Consider the following 6,201-nt stretch of genomic DNA (forward strand, 5'->3'; position numbering starts at 1 on the left):
CCCTACAGTGCGCACCAGAATCACCTGCAATGCGCAGGGTTCCATCGCAAGGAAGCATCCGCTGAAGCTATAAAACGATTACCTGCTATAAACCAGGCAAGCCAAATACTTTGAGGAGTGAGAGAAAAGGGACTTTCTACCCCCACACCAGCTCAGCTTACATAAGTGTTCAGAACGCCCAAGTGTTGGCAAACGCAAGCGATTGCTACCCTACTGACCAAGACTGGTCTGCAGCTTTCTGTAAGCTTTTCATGTTCGGGCAAGTGTGAAGAAATGTAGCCTGGAATAAACTAGGAAAACATGTTCCTTGGCCCTTCCGCCAGGGATTAGGGAAGGAAAGCAACAGTCAGACGCTCCTGCCATTCGAGGCAAGAGAAAGAGATGGAAAAATGATTGATCGAGTCTTAGAGTAAGTTCTCTGCCAAGCAACAGCGGTGGCAGCAGCCAGAGCCTCTTTTAAACTCTCCAGATTATTCCACTGTTTATTTCTTCGGCTGTGGCTAGGCAACTTTATTTTAAAGACACATTATCTAGACACCAGGGACGCGGGTGGCGCTGTGGGTTAAACCACAGAGCCTAGGACTTGCCGATCAGAAGGTTGGTGGTTCGAATCCCCGTGATGGGGTGAGCTCCCGTTGCTCGGTCCCTGCTCCTGCCAACCTAGCAGTTTGAAAGCACTTCAAAATGCAAGTAGATAAATAGGTACCACTCCGGCAGGAAGGTAAACGGTGTTTCCGTGCGCTGCTCTGGTTCGCCAGAAGCGGCTTAGTCATGCTGGCCACATGACCCGGAAGCTGTACACCGGCTCCCTCAGCCAGTAAAGCGAGATGAGTGCCGCAACCCCAGAGTCGGTCATGACTGGACCTAATGGTCAGGGGTCCCTTTCCCTTTACCTAGACACAGGTGCCACACATCACCAATTTTGCATTTGCTAGAACTCAATCTTTTTAGTGTAGTTAGCACCTAAACTGCGGAACTCCCCGCTGATTGATGTCAGGGCAAGGCCCCTTCACAGAAAGTAGATGCGAGTTTTAATCTGTTTTGAGTTTATTGTTATTTTAGCTTTTCAAAAGTTAAGGGGTGGACTCTCTTTCCTTGGAGGTTTCTAAGCAGAGTTTGATTGGCCATCTGTCATAGATGCTGAGATTCCTGCATCACAGGGGGTGGGACTGGATAACCCTCAGGGTCTCTTCCCATTCTATGAAATTATTGTCCCTAATTCTTATTGATAATTGTACAGTGGTGCCTCACAAGACGAAAAGAATCCGTTCCGCGAGTCTCTTCATCTTGCAGTTTTTTCGTCTTGCGAAGCAAGCCCATTAGCAGCTTAGCGGATTAGCGCTACTAGCAGTTTAGGGGCTTAGCGGACCAGCTGATAAGCGGCTTAGCGGACCAGCTGATAAGCGGCTTAGCGGATCAGCTGTTAAGCGGCTTAGCGGATCAGCTGATAAGCGGCTTAGCGGATCAGCTGATAAGCGGCTTAGCAGCTTAGAAAAAGGGGGGGGGGAACCCGCAGGAACTTGCAAGACATTTTTGTCTTGCTAAGCAAGCCCATAGGAAATTCGTTTTGCGAAGCACCTCCAAAACGGAAAACCCTTTCGTCTAGTGGGTTTTCCGTCTTGCGAGGCATTCGTCTTGCGGGGCACCACTGTATTGTTTTATCCTTTTTGTAAACTGCTTTGAGTGCCCCCCTCAACAAGTAGTGTGTGAAATTTATGAAATTAGAGAAATGGCAAAAACCCAGGCTTGCCACCACCAAAAGGACACATGACTGGAAGGTATCACTATGATCCATCTTTATGCAAACATAGGGATGCCCCCCCAACTTGTCCATATTTTACATATACTAGTATACATTTACTATTACTATTACTATTATTATTTTATTATCATCATCAAAGTGTAAAATCAGGGCCTACGCAATTGCGAGACACAGGGTGGCACTTTTGTGTTCAATTGTGCATGCAGCAGTCGATTCAATTTACTGTGAAGCTTAAAATTGGAGCAGGATTAAATCTGTAATAATCAGAACCTTTGCATTCCTAATTTGCTGCACTTGAAAAGAACCTCAGATTCACTGATTTACCGATGTGTTTTGTGTAAGCAACTGTAAGTCATCTTCGTATATTTTTATTAACAATTGTATTTTATTTTTTTAAAGAAAAGCTAAACAATGTAACACTGCGGTTTTCAACTGATGGAAACACACCACTGGCAGATTTGTCTATTTTGTTTTATTTTTAAGGAGAGAGAGAGAGAAAGGAGAAAGATTTGGGGAAGGAAGGAACACTGCAATGTTATAATGGTTTGCTACGGGTAGATCTGCACATGGGGGGGAAATGAAATAAGTAAGTCAACTTAAATTGTTCTAACAAAAGAAAAAAAATGCTATGGAAAATCGCAGTGCATATCTGATGTTGCATGTTTATAACGCATTCAAAACACTGTTTTTTTTACTAATGTAGCTGAGTCCTAAGTCAACGGCCTCAGTCCAGTACACCTGAAGGAGCGTCTCCACCCCCATCATTCTGCCTGGACACTGAGGTCCAGCGCCGAGGGCCTTCTGGTGGTTCCCTCATTGCGAGAAGCAAAGCTACAGGGAACCAGGCAGAGGGCCTTCTCGGTAGTGGCGCCCGCCCTGTGGAACGCCCTTCCAGCAGATGTCAAAGCGATAAACAACTACCTGACATTCAGAAGACATCTTAAGGCAGCCCTGTTCAGGGAAGTTTTTAACGTGTGATATTTTACTGTATTTTTGGAAGCCGCCCAGAGTGGCTGGGGAGGCCCAGCCAGATGGGCGGGGTATAAATAATAAATTATTATTATTATTATAACTGCCAGGACTTGCGATGAATCGGTCAATAAGTTTAGCGTAGGTGTGGAAAACCCTGCTTTGGAAGATCCCTACAACTACATACCACACACGGTCTGTACAATTGTCAGTGATCCTTTTAAGGGCAAAATAATGGCTATTAAACCAATATGTCTGCAGTGACAAGATGCCCTGAGAAAAACAAGAGGAAAGCAGAGAGAAGAAAGTGGGGCACTTGAATTTGAGAAAAGTAAAAGGGGAGCCCATTGATTCATTGGAGCTAGAGAGTGTCTGGCTTCTAATGCACTTGGGGGCTTACCTGTATACCAGAAACAGAGAGTAAGTAGCAGATTCAGCATCACTTTGATATGTTGTGCCATATTAATATAGCTTCACCTGTTGTAAGTATTGCATCCAGGTGATTAGGCAAGAGCTGCTTCTGTTTTCTTTTTCTTCTGAGTCACAGTTGGCAAACATTGGAATACATGGACAGATGCAAATAAAAAGAAGACACGTGTGTGTGACTTTGGGTCCTTTGGGTGCTGCTGTTACCACCATCTTCTGTTATTATGGTTACAGCCCCCTCCGTGTGTGCACTGCTTTACGGAGCACTGTGTAGAAAAAGTGTATCTCTGCCCCCGAAGTATTGACAATCTCAATTTAGAAATGGCGGTTGGGAGGTGTTAAAGAGGACAAAGGATTTTTTAAAACTTACAGTACAGTCGTACCCCTTAAGTCAAACGGAATCCGTTCTGGAAGCCCTTTCGACTTCCAAAACATTCAGAAACCAAGGCACGGCTTCCGATTGGCTGCAGAAAGCTCGTGCAGCCAATCGGAAGCTGCGGAACCCGCGGTGGACATTTGAGTTCCAAAGAACGTTTGCAAACCGGAACCCTCACTTTGCAGCGTTCGGGAGCCAAAATGTTCATATCGCAAGGTGTTTGGGATCCAAGGTACGACTGAAATTTGTTTTTTTCCTCTAGTGGCAGTAGTCTAGAACTGATGGCTCTAGGGAGAAAAATTAAGAGTGTATTCTATGAATCTAAAATAAGTATAGAGTTTTGCTGTTAGGCACAGTACGCCCTGTCGTAACAGTCAGAGTGTAAACAAAAATGGGAGAGAGAGAAGTTTCTAGTCCTCATCATCCTAAAAGTGTGTGGGAAATGTCTACTGCAATCACAGTAGTCAGAGTTCAAGGGTTTGAGAAACCGAAAATTTCCAATTGTCTTGCATAGGTTGAACAGTGTCCTGTGAACATACACAAACAAAACGTACAAGAAAACGTTATTCAAAGTTAAAATCCTGAGAGATCATAGGAAAAACTGAAGCACTCTGCAGGCCATTCAAGTGCACAGAGCAACTGTAATATTCCACTGAGGTCAAGCGCTTCCCCTCCACACTCCCAGCAGAATTTCAACACGGATATGCGCTGGGGTTGCTCTACGACAAAGCAAAAAGGCTACATTAAATCTATATTACATAATGAAGCATCAGCCTCTTCTGAGGTGGCTTCTGTTATGTGAAAAGACCAAAGTAATACCTAAGTAACCTCACTAAGGGGATCAATGCCTCTGCTGATGTCACACTGCTAAGAAGATTAACAGGTCAAAATTCCAGCAAGTTATAAAGCAGCATTATTTTTGAGGGAGGGGGGAATAAAACCCTAGTGGAAAACATGTGAATTTTATTAGACGGTGTTACAATTACACAGAAGAACGTCATAAGGAGAGCTTCTCAGGTGTCAACTGATCACAAGTTTAGGGTAAATTAACAATATAGGTAAAGGGACCCCTGACCATTAGGTCCAGTCGTGGCCGACTCTGGGGTTGCGGCGCTCATCTCGCTTTATTGGCCAAGGGAGCCGGCGTACGGTTTCCGGGTCATGTGGCCAGCATGACTAAGCCACTTCTGGCGAACCAGAGCAGCGCACGGAAATGCTGTTTACCTTCCCGCTGCAGCGGTACCTATTTATCTACTTGCACTTTGACGTGCTTTCGGACTGCTAGGTTGGCATATATTCCCCCCCCCCAAAACTAAAGGAAATAAGGTATGTGGAACCACCCAGCTTTGATGCAGCGGGGTGGTGGTGTGTGGAATAAAGGAAAAACAGGCAACAGATGGAAAGAAAGATTTCGGGAGGCTTACATGGGATGGTGAAAATCTCAAGAAAAGTCATGGAGGTGACAATGACATGGCCTAGAGATGATGAAGTTGAAGGAGCTGGAAATTTTTGTATAGACAGAGAGGGATGGGCCTTAAATGGGAATCTCGGTGGTAGGCTGAGACCACATCCTCGCCAATTATGTACAACATGACGATACCACTTTACAGATTCATGGCCTTCCCCGCAAAGAATTCTGGGAGCTGTAGTTTAAGTGTACTGGGAGTCGTTACAAGACCCGTGGTCCCCTTACAGAGCTACAATTCCCAGTGGTTTAACAATAAATCCCACTTCACCAGAAACTCTGGAAATTCTAGCTCTCTGAGGGGAATAGGGGTCTCCCAACAACTCTTAGCACTTTTAACAAACTACAGCTCCCATAATTGTCTGGGGGAAGCCATGACTGTGCTGTATGGTGTTAACGTGGATTGAGGTTCTTTTGCCTGTAAGACCAAGCAAAGTTTTCTTCATAGCTTAAGGCAGCAACCTTTCATCCTTCCAGACCAGAACTCACATTTAAACCCAACATGTGTCCTACTTTTGAACAAATTCTATCTTATTTTGGTCTGTTTATATATCTAGACCAGTGGTGATCAGCAACAAAATGTCTTCGTGGCTAAACAGGAAGAAGAACCCTGGTCTCCCCAGGTCTAGTAAGACACAGCTGACCACTACACAACACCCACTCGTGTGAGTGTGTGTGTGTAATACAGGATCCAGCCATTTGATTAATGTAGCTATTTTTTAAAGTGCTAAACCTTTAATCACTTCTTCACCAGGGACAGGGGCCTGGCATAAGGAAGCAGAATCTATAAGCCACCCACATACCCTGTAGGCATAGTAGCTTGTGACTTATTTAATTCAGATTTGTGTGTGTGTATGTATGCGCTTGTATATACGTTTGTGTGCATGTGTGCACATGCTTGCACATGTGTCTGTCTTATCTGCACCAAGGGTGGTACATGTTATGCCTGCCACCCAAATCAGCAGCCTCGCATCTCTACCTCCACTTCTTCTCCACTGTAGATATGCAAAACATATGATACAGCAGCATCAAGTTGCAAGTTTTCCTGTCCCTACGAGCAGCAGCCAGCAGATTAAGGAAGGGGCAGGGAATCTTACAGCGCGATGGCATCGTGCCACACACTTTACCCTACTGAACGTTACAAGGGGGAAGAAGAGATGCTGGATCACTGCTTCTTTTGGTGGCAAGATGTTACCCGTAACA

Source organism: Podarcis cretensis (assembly GCF_951804945.1).
Source record: "Podarcis cretensis genome assembly, chromosome: 14".
Taxonomy (NCBI): domain Eukaryota; kingdom Metazoa; phylum Chordata; class Lepidosauria; order Squamata; family Lacertidae; genus Podarcis; species Podarcis cretensis.